General features: G+C 49.1%; 1 protein-coding gene across 2 annotated transcripts in view; it reads left to right on the top strand.

The window, feature by feature from the left end:
* Positions 1-9986: 9986 nt before the first annotated feature.
* Positions 9987-14831, top strand: part of HIC2 (HIC ZBTB transcriptional repressor 2) — a 340859-nt gene continuing 336014 nt past the window's right edge. Inside the window, exon 1 of one of the 2 annotated variants that reach the window (XM_086942719.1) lies at positions 9987-10121. The gene's annotated coding sequence lies outside the window, so the exon portion shown is untranslated. Of the gene's footprint in view, positions 10122-11483; positions 11599-14831 lie in introns of those variants that run through there. The other variant, XM_086942720.1, reaches the window with a different exon arrangement.

Raw genomic sequence — 14831 nt, 5'->3', positions numbered from 1 at the left:
TGCTCTCCTGATAGAAACCTCCCATTTGGACATACTATTTGTGACCGAAACTTGGGCTACGGTGGACTGTGGGACGGAACTGGGCTGGGCTTGCCCACCAGGCTATCTCATAAGACACACGCCCCGAGTTTCTGGTAGGGGAGGTGGAATAGGATACATCTTTAGAGAATCTATCTCCCTTTCGGAACTGGTGGTAAAAGAGGTGTTAGGATTTGAGCTCATGGGCTTTTCCATTGTGGCCCAGGGCGGTACCTTGGTAGCAGGTCTACTATGCTATAGACCTCCCTCTTCAACCACAACGGCCCTTCAAACGCTAGTCAACTTGATCTACGACCTTTCTAACTCCCATTCTAAATTTTTAGTATTGGGTGATTTTAACCTCTGGCCTTCCGGTCCTCATGATCTGGCCATTAGAGAACTTTGCCAAGCATGTAGCAATATTCATCTTGCACAGCTGGTTTTATCACCTACTCATGTTAAAGGGCACATTTTGGACCTGGTATTTGCCGATAAGGATTTCGTTATAGTGGAAGAGGTTGTGGATCAGTGTTGGACCGATCATTCACTGATTACTATGTCTTTTGTGATGCCTGCTCCATTGAAACCTAATTCGGGTGGTATGAAGTTCAATCGACAATGGAATCGCCTTCTTAGGGAGCAGCACCATGCCGAGATTGCTCTCCTGATAGAAACCTCCCATTTGGACATACTATTTGTGACCGAAACTTGGGCTACGGTGGACTGTGGGAAGGAACTGGGCTGGGCTTGCCCACCAGGCTATCTCATAAGACACACGCCCCGAGTTTCTGGTAGGGGAGGTGGAATAGGATACATCTTTAGAGAATCTATCTCCCTTTCGGAACTGGTGGTAAAAGAGGTGTTAGGATTTGAGCTCATGGGCTTTTCCATTGTGGCCCAGGGCGGTACCTTGGTAGCAGGTCTACTATGCTATAGACCTCCCTCTTCAACCACAACGGCCCTTCAAACGCTAGTCAACTTGATCTACGACCTTTCTAACTCCCATTCTAAATTTTTAGTATTGGGTGATTTTAACCTCTGGCCTTCCGGTCCTCATGATCTGGCCATTAGAGAACTTTGCCAAGCATGTAGCAATATTCATCTTGCACAGCTGGTTTTATCACCTACTCATGTTAAAGGGCACATTTTGGACCTGGTATTTGCCGATAAGGATTTCGTTATAGTGGAAGAGGTTGTGGATCAGTGTTGGACCGATCATTCACTGATTACTATGTCTTTTGTGATGCCTGCTCCATTGAAACCTAATTCGGGTGGTATGAAGTTCAATCGACAATGGAATCGCCTTCTTAGGGAGCTGACTTGACCTACATTATTGCCTGAAACTTTCTCAGTGGAGGGTAATGTGGACAAGAGTTATGCAACCCTTTGCCAGCATATCCTGACAGCTTTGGATGAGTTGGCCCCTCTGTGAAGGGCGAGGGACAGGCCTAGAGGAGCTAACGCCTGGTTCACCGAAGATTTTGGACAGCATAAGCTCCGTTGCAAACAGGCGGAGCGTACCTGGAGGAGAGGGTACAAGGAGCAGGATAGGGCAGCGTATAAAGCGACCCAGCAGGAATATAAGGCCCAGATAAGAAGTGCAAAAGCTAAGTTCTTTGAAGACACCTTGGCGAAGGCCTCCAATAAATCACAGACCCTGTTTAGGTTGGTTAACAACTTATCCAACCCGTACAGTGCCAGCTATTCTGGCTTCACAGGAATTAAGTGACTCGCTGGCCCTCGCATTTGAGGAGAAAATCAGGACCATCTTGACTGGTCTTATAGCATCTGGACAGTCTGTGCCGTCTATGTCTTCCCCTTTGGATTCTTCCGTCCACTTGGATAACATCAAGGAAGTTTCCCCTCGGTTGTCCTGTTTTCCTACTCCCTCGTTAGAGGAATTTCGCGTCTTGGCCAATGGCGTATCTTCAGGGTCTTGGTTCAATACGTAGAGAGGGCGGGGAATTTGAATCAGGAGCTTAATTGGAAAGGTGAAACCAGGGGTTAAATAAGAGAGGGCTGATGGGAGGGACATTGATGTGACCTGATACGGAGCAAGGACGGACGGTTTTTAAACTACACATGGCAGATACGCGCTAAATAGGGCGCACTGTAAGGGCAGAGTTTGGTGGAAAGTTACCGAACTTGGAGGGGTGGTAATAGCGAGAAGTAACATTGTCAAATAATGACGGTTCTCGAGAACGGAAGTAAACGCGAGAGATGAGTGACCGTAGTTCACACACGCCTCACGATTCGATAAAGGGTGATTTATAGAGGGATGGGCAATAGGAAAGGCTTTTGAAGGCGAATACGAGTGATTTAGAGTCAGGGTGCAGGTACAAAAGGAAGGTGCAGTGAGAAATTTGCACGCAAGGAACAGGACGACGGGGGGTTTCACCTTTTTGAATGATGGGAATGTGATAAAGATTAAGACACAATCCAGGGAGGAGAATATTAGCTAGGCTGTCTGGCATACAGGATTCTTCGTAATACATCGATTTGTTGTGTAAAGCGCTTTTATTGACATAAATGTTTTTGATATTGTGCAATATTTTTAAAATAGTAGGTTTGCATTAAGAAATGTGACACTGAAGTGGAGAATACAATTTGTGATTGTGGCTATTTGTTATTTATTTACAGTGACCCCCGAAGAAGGGCGTTGAGCCCGAAATGCATTGGGTATTTTTTGAATAAACGCTGCCTGATTTGAATTAATGCTTCAGTCCTGTTCATTCATAAAGTCTGGATTGACATGGTTTGAACAGTAAAAACTCGGAAACTGCATATACACTCAGCTTGTGGACCCGTAATTAAAGTTGGAGAATAAGTTTGACAAGGTTGGAAGACTATGGAATAAATTGGATTAACATTGAACAAATAAGAAAATAATTTTGCAATTGGCACACTCAGCTGTGCGATTGTTTGGGGCGAGATGAAGCCCCACTACAGTGGTATCTTCAGGGTCACCACTTGATCCTATGCCCCTTAAGATCTGGAAGGCATTTCAAGATGAGTTGTTTCCACCTCTTCATTCCATCTGCTGCCAATCACTGACCACAGCAACAGTCCCAGACAGCTGGAAGTTGGCAATTGTAACACCTTTGCTAAAAAAGGCTTCTCTGGACCCTCTCTGTGCGGCCAATTATCGACCTACCTCGCTTTTACCATTCGCGATAAAAATTCTTGAGAGGTGGGTCACGAGAGCCTTGTCTAACTTCCTAGAAACAAACTTCTGTCTGGATGCGGATTAATTTGGCTTCAGACCGGCCCATGGCACCGAGACCGCATTGGTCACCGTGTTGGATGATCTACGGATGCGTGTCGACATGGGCAAGTCAGCATTTTTGGTGCTGCTTGACATGTCGGCCGCGTTCGACACAGTAGACCATGAAGTTCTACTTGGCCGTCTTCGGAGCGTGGGAGTGAGCGGTCTGGCTCTAAACTGGCTCACATCTTATCTTGACAACAGACAACAAGCTGTGGCTTTACCACCATTTCGATCAGCCACACGACTGGTGAATCAAGGAGTCCCTCAAGGGTCGGCGATCAGCCCGATCCTTTTTAATTTATATCTCCGACCCTTGGTTGAACTGATAAAGTCATTCCGCATATCAGTCATCAATTATGCCGATGACACTCAGTTGATCTTTTCATTTGAAGGATCGGAGATAATTTCAAGGGACACTTTTCATCGTTGTATGTCAGCTACAGCAGCTTGGTTGCGAGCCAACTCACTCCAATTTAATGGATCAAAAACTGAGGTGCTCCATTGCTCTTTAGACCGTCTTCCACTTGCATTACCGGATGATTTTTGGCCAACCTCCATCCCGGGCTCGGTGGAAGCTGCAGAATCGGCTCGTAATTTAGGAGTTCTGTTTGAACCCAATTTACAGCTCGATGCTTCTGTAAACAGGACGACAGCGACATGTATGGGCCTGCTTCGTGCCCTACGTAAAATTCTGCCAATTTTTCCTCGAGGAGCCAGAGCTGAGGTAGTGCGTAGTTCTATCCTCAGTAGGTTAGACTACTGCAACGCACTACTTCTGGGAGCTCCCAAGACTCTGATCCTAAAGTTGCAAAGGATTCAAAATATGGCCGCTAAACTGGCTCTGTCCCGACCACGGTCTGCTTCCTCATCTGCAGCTCTAGCCAACCTTCATTGGCTACCGGTCCAGCAGAGGATCGCTTTTAAAGCTCTTTGTCTTGTGTTTAGGGCTCTGCACGGACTAGGACCGATACCATTTCAAAACCTTTTTTCCTGGTATCAAGCCGCCAGACCTTTGAGATCCTCCTCTGCGTTCCTGGTGAGGATCCCCAGGATAAACAGAGTGAGGATGGGCGGCTGCGCCTTCAGCTTTACGGCCGCCACATTATGGAATACTTTACCCCTGGCTTTGAGGAGTAGCCATGATCTGTCTTCGTTTAAGAGGGATCTTATAACCCACCTGTTACCTAGAGCAATGTAGCCTACTTCATCTGATGATTGGATATGGTCTCAGCGCCAGGATACCCTTCTGGGTGACAGCCGCGCTTAACAAGCATTAAATACATACATACATACATACATACAAGGCACACAATACTTAATCAATAGAACAACAGTAAATTGCACAATACCCAGCGGGCTCCATGGGGAGATCGAACCATATACTTTAAAAATGATATAACAACAACAACTTCACTAGACATAGTGCCTAGTGCACGTAGATTTGCTGGGACCCCAAGAAACCACCCAAAGGAGTGACACAGGGAGCCCACGGAGGACGGGTGCAGTGTTCCTGCACAACTCTATGGGAAAGTCGTGGTTGGAAATTTACAGTTTAAGGACACTTCGGAGAGGACTTCAAGCAAACCCTTTGGAACATAGAAGGTTCTAAGGCCAGCACCCCTGTGAGTACCCTGGTACCCGTGTTACCTATGCCAGGGGAGCCGAGTGCATAGGGGTCAAGTGGTGTCAGAAACCCTCGTTGTTTTCAATGGTGTGATGCAAAGAAGTGCTGCTGCCGGGAAGATGAAAAGTGTCCGGTGGAATCCAAGTCTGGATCCGAGGTGAGAAGAACCTGAAAGCAGAGAGAACAGAGTTCAGGGTGACCAGGGGCTCGGCAGACGAATACCCACCGATGTCGGGTGATTCAGATGTGAAAATTGGATGCTTGACTCTGCAGACACAGGGATCAGGCGATGTCAATGATGACCAAAGTCCGGATGTGAGCTGTCCCATGAAGGATGTGGAGTGCTCAGGGGTCAGTGTCCGGATTGAACACCAACAAGCCTTGGTAAATGCAACCCACTCGGACAGAGGAAACAAGTTACAGTGAGGACCAGAAAGGTCCTGGATACTCTCCAAGCAATGGGAAGTCAGTGCACGTCTGGAGAAACCAGGAAAGCCCACGAGAAATCAAAGTTACCCTCGCAGGGACCCATAGGCCAACGGACCAGGGATCGTGAAGGGACCTCGAGCTGAATCTCGAAGTACAGGCCCTCGGAGCACTTCTGGAGTGGAGGCCGGAAATCTTCGGTGGAAATACTGATCGAGGTCAGGACTACACGTAGTCTAATGCACAGCCTCAGGGATCGCCAAAAAGCATATGCAGCTGCAATAGTACACGGTGTACAGGGGTTCGGGTTGCACAGTCCCCACGAGGGATACTGGTCTCAAGATTGCTGAGAGAGCAGATCGATCTCAGAGACGCTCGGGAACCCACCTCTTGTGTTGAAGAAATATTCGGAGTCCTCAGGAGATGCAAACCGGTCAGAAGCGTGAAGGTGCCCGCTTCAGCAGGAGAGTAACTCCTTTACTCCAAGGGGGATTCTTCTGTCGTCCAGCGAAGTGTAGACCGTCAAAGTACTTGGTTTCTGCTTGCAGAGTTTAGTCCAGGTACAATATAAAGTCCTGTAGTCAGGTTTCCTACTTTATACCCAAGGAAGGGGTTGGACAAACTCTGGGGACCCTCCTAGGGCAGGGACAGGAACCATGTGCTCTGTCCAATTTCGTACCAGAGTAGGAGCGAATGACTCCTGCAACTGGTTTGAGCTGGACTATGCACAGGGACACCAAATGTGCCCCCAATGCAAAATTTCAGGCACTCTCAGAGTGCACCCACCCAGCCCTAATGCACTAAAGCCTGTCTGGGAGGTGGTCACACATCCCTGTGACAGGAAACTAATTGTCAAGCCTTCCCCTGCTTCAGCTCAGCAGCAGGAGGGCAGACTCATGTCTGTGGCTGGCAGCATCAATTTTGTGCTGCCCATGTTGAGAAAGCTGTACGGGGTTGACTGGTGACCCACAGTAGTGGTTCTAGAAGGGAGGAATCATACTCGGGACTCCGATGACCTCCTTCGAGCGGCGGTGAGGGGTATTCCGTGTAATTACCCAATCGGCCCATAACTATCTCTGGAGGTGGACTGGACTTGCCCCTGTTACCATAGGGCTTTCTCCTCTCTCCTTTCTCGAAACAATTATTGATTCTCGGCCGCGCCTGATCCCAACATGGCGCCCAGGCTGCTTTTGCTTAGGGCAGGACCTTTCGGCTTTCTCCAACTGGTGACCTCTTCCCTGGATCATCATGTTGTCGCCCGGTTTGACCATAAAGTCTATCCAGGGAATTGGCCTGTTTTTTTAACAACAAAGGACTTGTACAACACTCAGTGCCTGACCCTAAAACGGCTGCCACGGATCTCACATGGACAAGTCTCGTGGCTGAAAACCCCCAGCCTCAGAGCCACAGTGATCAACAACCTCGACCTACCCCTGATCCTCACCCTTTGCCAGCGGAGTCCGAACCTCATTGCCGATTCTCGGTGGAGCTGCTCCGGCAGCTATAGAGGAGACTGGCTCTGGCACACCGCTTTGGCCGTCACCTACCCAGCCAGTCTTCAGACATTTGTCTCGTCTTCTCCTCCACTGCTGTCTCCTTCCTTTGGACTCCCAACTCTCCCTGATCTGTTTAAAAAATAAATAAATACCTCTCACACCAGTTACTGGTGTGGAGGTATGATTCCTAGGTGTTTGACACCAAACACGACATGTTTCTAAGCAGCCGTTTTAAAGTTAGCATTTATCACAAGGTTAAAATGCACTTAAGTATATATGGTTTGGCTGCATCAACGACAACCCCGGTGAATAGATTCCGAAGGCTGCAGAGGGGCTCTGCTCATTCAGGGCCACCCTCTCACACAAAACCCAGCACCCTGCCTTCAGGACTGATGAGGCCTGCCATAGGGGTGACTGATAGGTTTATATGTGCAGTGGTTTAGAATAGATATAGATAACCTATATGTAAATAAGGGGTGCATGCACCACCTTACACAGGCTGTGGTAGCAGACCTGTGGTGCCATTTTGAATGGTCTCTCAGGGGTGGCATAATTCATGCTGCAGCCCCTGGGAGGCCTCTGGGGTACCTATGCCCTGCGTAAATGGTGTACCATATACTAGGGACTGATAACAGTACCCCAGTAACCAATCTGGAGTGTACCTAAAGTACATGCAATCAATTTATAGGAGAAAGCAGATAGAGACTGGGGTCCTGGATAGCAGGATCCCAGTCAGTCTAAGTCGAAAACAATGATACATCAGCAAAAAGTGGGGGTTATCATAAGAAACAGATCCTACTCTCCTACAAACACCTACATGATATTGACTCGCTGATATCTTACATATGTTAGACTGGCTAAGATGTTTTGGAGTACGGATTTGTGCTGGAAGGGGTGTGAAGAGAGGGGTGCTTTTCTACACACATGGTGGTCCTCCCCTGTGATCTGGACATTCTGGGTTGAGATTCAGGGGACAGTGAAGTCCATAACCAACGTTCAACTTCCACTAGAACCACCGATGCTTCTCTTAGGTGACCCGGGGGACAATAGAATTTTTCTCACATCGATTTCAATGGGCCTCCTGCTCTCTCACTTCCTCCTGGCTGCACTGTTGTATGTGACGCAGATGTAGAAACAACCTTTTCCTCCTTCTTTAAATATGTGGTGGGGAAAGATGTTGTCCATCTTCTCAATGGAGAATTTGACTGCTATTATCCGGGACTGGGTGACCAAATTCAATGCTGTGTGGCGCCCCTTTACTACCCATATTACGCGCCAACAGCTGGCGGGAGAGCTTCATATGACAATGTCCAAGGCGGTGCTTTAAATGGGCCGGTACTCACAGGTACTGATTTCCGGCACTTCTTATTTTTACAGCTCTGAGTACCGGCACCTCTCCATTGCCAAGGACAATACTGGTACTCGTGTAAGATAAGGACACTGATGCTAGTGCTGCTGAGTTCGAGGGTATCAGAGCGGAGCAGATCTGTAGGGCATTCTGACGGCTAAAGCGCCTCCCTAGCTCTTACCCGAGTCACTGCTGAACCATTCAGCAGCTACTCATTAATAATGCTGTTATTCGAAAGTCTCTCTTGTTCTGAGGCACACTGAATTTTAGCCTGAACAGCGCTGTTGATGATTTGCATTCATTTAAACGCTCCTTCTATTATGATTTAGGGCCTGTTCTCAGCATATCTTCACCCCACCCTCTATCAGTATATCCAGATGTTAATCTGTCGATATGGGAAGTTTGAAATTACCATCAACGGAAATGAAAGGGCAAAATGAATACACGATAGACATGTCTAGCACCATGTTTCGTCCCGCCTCCATCCCCGCCTACTAGCCACACCCCTAGCTCAATTTTATGAGTACCTGGACCAAGGTAGTACCGGATTCCGATATCCACATTATGCCCTCTTCTGACGCTGGGAATGGATCTGTTGAAATGTAATTTCTGTGGCTGTGATCGTGGTGGTGGGGTGGGCGGCCGCTATATCGATTATTTAAATATGCCTTGATGTGGATGTTCTGCTTTTCCGTCCAGTTTTCTTTATTCTTTATTTTGAGCACGCCTTATTATTCCTGTCACATTTGTAGGATGTGTTCTGTTTTCTTGTTTTCTTTTGAAAATGCAAAATAAAAACGTTAAAATAAATTACCTGGAGCAAAACAGTTTTAATGTCTGAATCCCGAGCGGAGATCGTCAAAGAGATTCTCAACTATAGGTTGTGTCAGTTACGTTTCAAATTCATTGATGCCATTGGACTTCATACCTTTTGTTTTTTACACTTACGGCATGTTGCATTATGGGACTTGGGGTTTTTCTTTCGACATTATAATAATCAGCTTAAAACTGCATCATGGAAAGTGTTGTTGGCTGGCTGTAAGTGTAACAAACAACTTGAGGCTTCTTGACAGCTATATTCTCAGCTGCAGTGCCTGCATCAGATTGTAGGAGGCGGGCAGCAGGCTGCCCCCCAGTACCAGTCTGGCACCGTTTGCATGAGCTGGGCAGTGAGTGTAAGAAGTTCCCCTAATGCCTGTGCAGTGAGCAGGACACACTGCCGGAGGCGGGCAGTGTGCTGATCCCTGGTGCGTCCCTTGGATGTCTGCAGGAGTCGGCCAATGCCCACAGCACAGAGGAGGCTGGCAGTGCCATGTTTCTAATCGCAAACCAAGCTGGGCATGTAGAGGAGAGCAGCACCCACCCCAGCACTCGCCTTGCAACTGCTGATCGGGGCAGGAGCCGTGCACACTCCAGCCCTCGCATGTCAGGGCTTACCGAGCGCTGTAAGAGGTGGTTAGTGCACTGCTTCTCCGCTGACACCCATGCAGTGCCTACAGAGCACTCACCTTGCAGACCTTACAACACACCGCAGGGGGCTGCAAGTGCCGGGGCTGCACTAGAGACTGGAGCACACGTCAGTGGCCGGATAGAGACTGCAGTTGCACTCTTTCACCTTATGCCCCCCAGTGCCCTCCCCGGTAGTACCACTCATTCATTGCCAGCAGGAGGCGGGCAGTGCCTGCAGCGCCTCTGCCCAGCCCTCCCCCTGCAGTGCCCGCAGTTCACTGCAGGCGGCGGGCAGCGCGTGCAGTGCGGGCAGCGCGCTCCCCCCGTGCCCTGGCACAGCCCGGCTTCCCTCGCCTTCTCATTTGGATCCTATTCAAATGTGGGTCAGGGGTGAGCAGCGCCCACGTCACAGCTCACAAGATGGCGCTGGGGAGGCAGCAGCGAGCGGAGTGAGAGGGTGGCAGGGAGAGCCCCTCCGGACCATGCAGTGAGGTGAGCCCCGGGGTCCCAGGGAGGCAGTGGGCGGGCGTGGGAGGGTGCCCCCGACCTTTGGGGAGAAGAGGGCTCTCTGCGCACCCGCCAGCCCGGGGTGCCAACAAAAGGGGTCTGCACCCACAGGAGGCGAGCAGGCTGGCAGCGCTGCCACCCCCTCCCCCACCTCTATGCTCTCGTCGGGGGTGAGGAGGACGGGTTGAGCCGTGCATTTTACCGAAAGGCACCCTGTGCATGCGGTGCCTGCGTGTGTGTATGTTGGGGAGGGGAGTTACGGAGTGGCAAGGGTCAGTGGCGTTGGGGCGGCGTATTGGTAAATGAGGGTTGTTGCCCCTCTGTCAGGGTGGTGTGAGGCAAGAGGGTTCCCCGTGAGAGGTAGGGGCGCTTTACTGCCTCCGGCGTGTGCCTGCACGGTGTGCGACGCTTCTGGCAGGGGGCTGCTGGCACCGCGTTGGTACTGCTACTCTGCAGCGAGGGTCTGCTGGGCGCCATTCTCCCCCCCCCCGGCTCGGGACGCACAAAGCCGTGCAGGTATCTGTCCTCTACCTCAACTTTACTACTCCTCTCCTTCAGTCCCCAGCCTGCTCCCTGGGAGGACGCGGGCTGCCTCTTGTGTTGTTTAAACAACATCCCCCACCCCCTTTGTATTGCTATAAGTTCTCATGGGGGGTCTGCATTGACTGCTTCTGATGGGTTGGGGGTGTACTGGTACATGAATACGCCATTGCCTTCTGCAATGCTCATATCACCGCTGTCCGTACGGTCAGGTTTTGGTTATACCATGCGTATTCGGGCACATGGAAAAGCTTCATATTTTACTTCCTCGCAGTCCTATATTTTGTTGTACATTTGACTCATTATTGCAAAAATCCACGCGATTTCCATCCGCCTTCAGCGTCTACCGAGCAGTCACATGTTTAATGCATTCTTGCCGCATAAAGATCCCTGAATAATGCAGAAAGTCTGTTAAAAGCACGTTTTCATGTAGCACGGTTTTGATGCAGGGCGTTTAGGTGGCATCGGGTTGTTTACAGGAACCCCGCTCCAGGTGAAGAAGTCAATAATTGACTTTTGTTTGAACTCCTTCAGGTGAACGGGGCAATGGTTGTGGGGCTCCCATACCTGCCTCTCTTTTGTGTGCGGACATCACCGGGCTCCTTTGCTGCCCTGCCCTTTTGAGATCATGTGTACCCGGTGCCCAATTAGCTGGCTTTGGGAGCAATCCTTCCAGGGAAGTGGAAGCAGCTGGGTGGTATTGTGCATGTGCCGCGGGCCCAAGAAAAACCTCCTGGCCAATGCTTTCTAGGCTTGCAGCGAGCAGCGCAGCTAATAATACTGACTTGGTGGCTAGGGCGCACCTATCTAAATTGTCTCGCGGGGGTTTAGAGGAGCTGCTGTTCGGAGCGTGTCAGCACTGGAGCGCCGGGGAGATACGGGGAGTATTTAAATTCCTGAATGGCTGAGCGCAGTAAACGAGGTAAGAAGGCATTTACAGCAGGGGCATACTTCAATGCTATATGATATGCGACTGTGTTCCACTCGTCAGTAACACTTTGCTAGCGCACTGTGCCATTGTTAGTCTCTGGGCGCTGTGTTTTTGGGTTCGGCGTCCGCCTTCAAGCAAGGCACATGGAACACCCTATCGAGCGGGTTGGCAACCTTATAAGCAACACAGTGCGTGGATTGAAACGTTTCCCGAGTACAGTCCTGGCAACACTGCTCTGCTGATGCCGTATTGGGGGGCGGGGATCTTGCCGAGAGGGGCACACGTTTATTCCTCCGCAGCCCACGTCCTGGTAAGGCCGTTTAAACGTCGAGGTGGGGCAGTGGATCCGGTTTTCTGCAAAATGTGCATTTTGCCTCTAGGCAAACTGACACCACGGAAAGCTTCATTTGCATGCTGTCACTCGTTTATTTATTTTCTTCAGGAATAATGGGGGGGTTCGAACTGTTTTGCCTGAGTGTTTGCATATTTTTATTACAACACAAATATTTGCTCCAGGTTTCAGTCGAGTGCGAAAGAGAAGGCTTCTAAACCCCTCTGCACCTCTATCCTTTAAATTCACGACCATGAAATGTTTAACCCGGGTATCACTGGTTCAACTAAACCTCTTCATTTCAATCAATGGCCCTTGTGTGACGGGCTGGTGCATCCGGCCTGTCACTCGCCCTGTTCATCCGGTGCGCGCCACCGACTCTTGAGGCCTTGGGTGTTATTTGATGCTGCAGAGCCCTTGAAATGGCATATCATGCAGATTACACCCAGATCTGTGGCGAAAACACGCGAGATGTGACTTTCTTCCATGGCTGCAAGTGGCCTTCTTCATTAGCGCTCTAACCCTAAAAGCATTATTGCAGGCCATTATTTGCAGCGGTGCCTGACAGTTCTGGGCCTAATTATTGAAATCAGTTTAACTCTTGATGGCTGACCCTGCGAGGTCAAATCTGGCTACCATCTCTTTTACCAGAAGAGCCTGCCACCTGCCACTGACGCATCATTTTAGCTGCACAGTGGACCCCAATTAAACCTCTTTTGTTGCGAATTTTACTGCACAGCGTTACTAGAAGCAGTGCTTTTCCTGCAAACCATTTAAGGGTATTTTACTGTTTATCACCGTCCCCGGTTTGCTTGTTTTTTTGTATATTCTTGTCCATTTCAGCATTTAAATATGGCTTGCAAGCGTTTGCCTACCCTCGTTTCTGCATCAAAGCCACTCTGGTTTGTGGGTGATGGTGAATGTATTACCTCCCTTCCCAGGGAAAGATCACGAACCAGAGATGAGCTGTGTTGTTCTCGTTCTGTCCTTAAAAGCCGGATTATCCTAACAAAAGCTATAACCAGAATGTATCCAAAACATTTGTAAACTGAATACCTTCATGTCCAACCTCCTCTGTGAACCATGATTGTCTTTTCAGGGGAAAGCAGCTTGTTTGCAATATTGTTGTAAACAGGACATGCACCTAAAGTTTCGCGTGCAGAAAGAAGTCGTATTGCTAATTATTGCCCCCTTTTATTTATGTGTCTCCTAAGCCTTCCACCTTGCTCTTAAAAGTTCTTCATGCATAGGCATGCATGGTAGGTGTGGGTGTTTTTGTTTGTCTAGCCGTAGCTGAAACCTTTTAATTTTACCCCCCAAAAAATGATATATATCCATCCCTCCATTGGACTCTTATTGGGTCATTCACGTTTTACTTCTGCCCACAGCAACATACAGCATGGGGCAAAGATGCAGCGGCGAGTGAAGGTATTTACCTTTCACAAGGAGCACATCCGCAAAGTAGTTCCTTCAGTGCCATGGACTATTACTACAATGTGTGCTTTTTAAAACCAATTTTGCTTTTAGCCATTTGTTTTATTTTTGTTTTCTCTCCAAATATACTGAGGCGGACAGCTTCCCAAACAATAACGTTTTGCAAAAGCTATGACAGAACAAGTTGATTAGGGTATAGAACATTTCTTCAATTGCCGTTTTGGCGAATGTGCACAAAAGTTAACACAAGATGTTTGCATATGGAGGGTGGAATTGTGGTAAGTTAATAATAAGACTTAAAGGCCTAAGGCCAAGTGGTTTGTAAATGTTACTCAGACCCCAGATGGCAGTTTTGAACCACAATGTGTATTGGCCATAATTTAGTATCATTAAAACAAGTACATTTTTTTGTAGATGAGCTTCGCTTTGATTCAAATGAGGGAAGAACATTTTGGATATGTGCTCTTCACTGCTTCCCCAACTGTTGAGCAACTTCATACAAAACTTGACTTGTGCATAGAGAACAGTCCTTTTTTTGAGGGGATTCTGGTGGAAATTTGTTTATTAATTTTTGGGATACTGCTATAATCTACGGAAACTAAATATCACATTTTTTAACAAACTTGTTTGGTGTCATTTGCGATCTGTGAACTCACACATCTAGTTTGCAGACTCACATTACACCAGATCACAACTGTTACTGAACACTTTGCGGCCCATTAGGATGGCGGGCGGCTTGCCCCCGCCAGGCTGGCGGTAGCCACCGCCGGCCTGGCGGGGGCACTCCGCCCACCATCTTCAGCTAAATTCCCCCCACCATATTAGTATGGCGGGGTCACTGCGGCGGACGGAAAGACCGTCTGCCGCTTTTCCGCGGGGCAAAAAAGATCTAACATGGTGGTGGTGTCTATTTGACACCGTCAGCCATATTAGGATGGCCCAAGATAGATGCCTTTCCGTGGTGGCGATGCTGCCACGGAAAGGCATGCAGTCTTCACTTCGGGGGCCCCCTGATGGCCCCCGGAGTGAAGGAGAGGTGGGGGATGCACAGGGGGGGGGGTACCTGTGGTACCCCCCTGCATTTGCATTAACGCTTTGTTAATGCAAATGCATTCGTTCATGTTTAGCATTGTGGCGGGCGGTGCTGAGAGCCCCGCCCGCCACAATGCTAAACATGCAGGATGCGCCCGCCACAGTGGCGGGCGCATTCTAAGTCCCCCCCACGTGACCCCCGCCCTTATGGCGGGCGGTCCCAAAGACCGATAGGATGGCGGGCGGACTAAGTCCGCCCGCCATCCTAATGACCCCCTTTGTGTGTATTATTTGTGTAGTGCAGGCCTAGCCAAAGAGCAGCAGAATACTGTACAGGTTCAGAGGCTACTACGCAGTCAACTAGTAACAGGAGACGTAGCTGGTTATTGGACTATTACTGCCTTGTGATGTAGTCTTAAGAGGTGTA

This window comes from Lissotriton vulgaris, chromosome 11 (assembly GCF_964263255.1).
Source record: "Lissotriton vulgaris chromosome 11, aLisVul1.2, whole genome shotgun sequence".
In the NCBI taxonomy this organism is placed as follows: domain Eukaryota; kingdom Metazoa; phylum Chordata; class Amphibia; order Caudata; family Salamandridae; genus Lissotriton; species Lissotriton vulgaris.
This window is presented reverse-complemented; position numbering and strand designations above follow the sequence as displayed.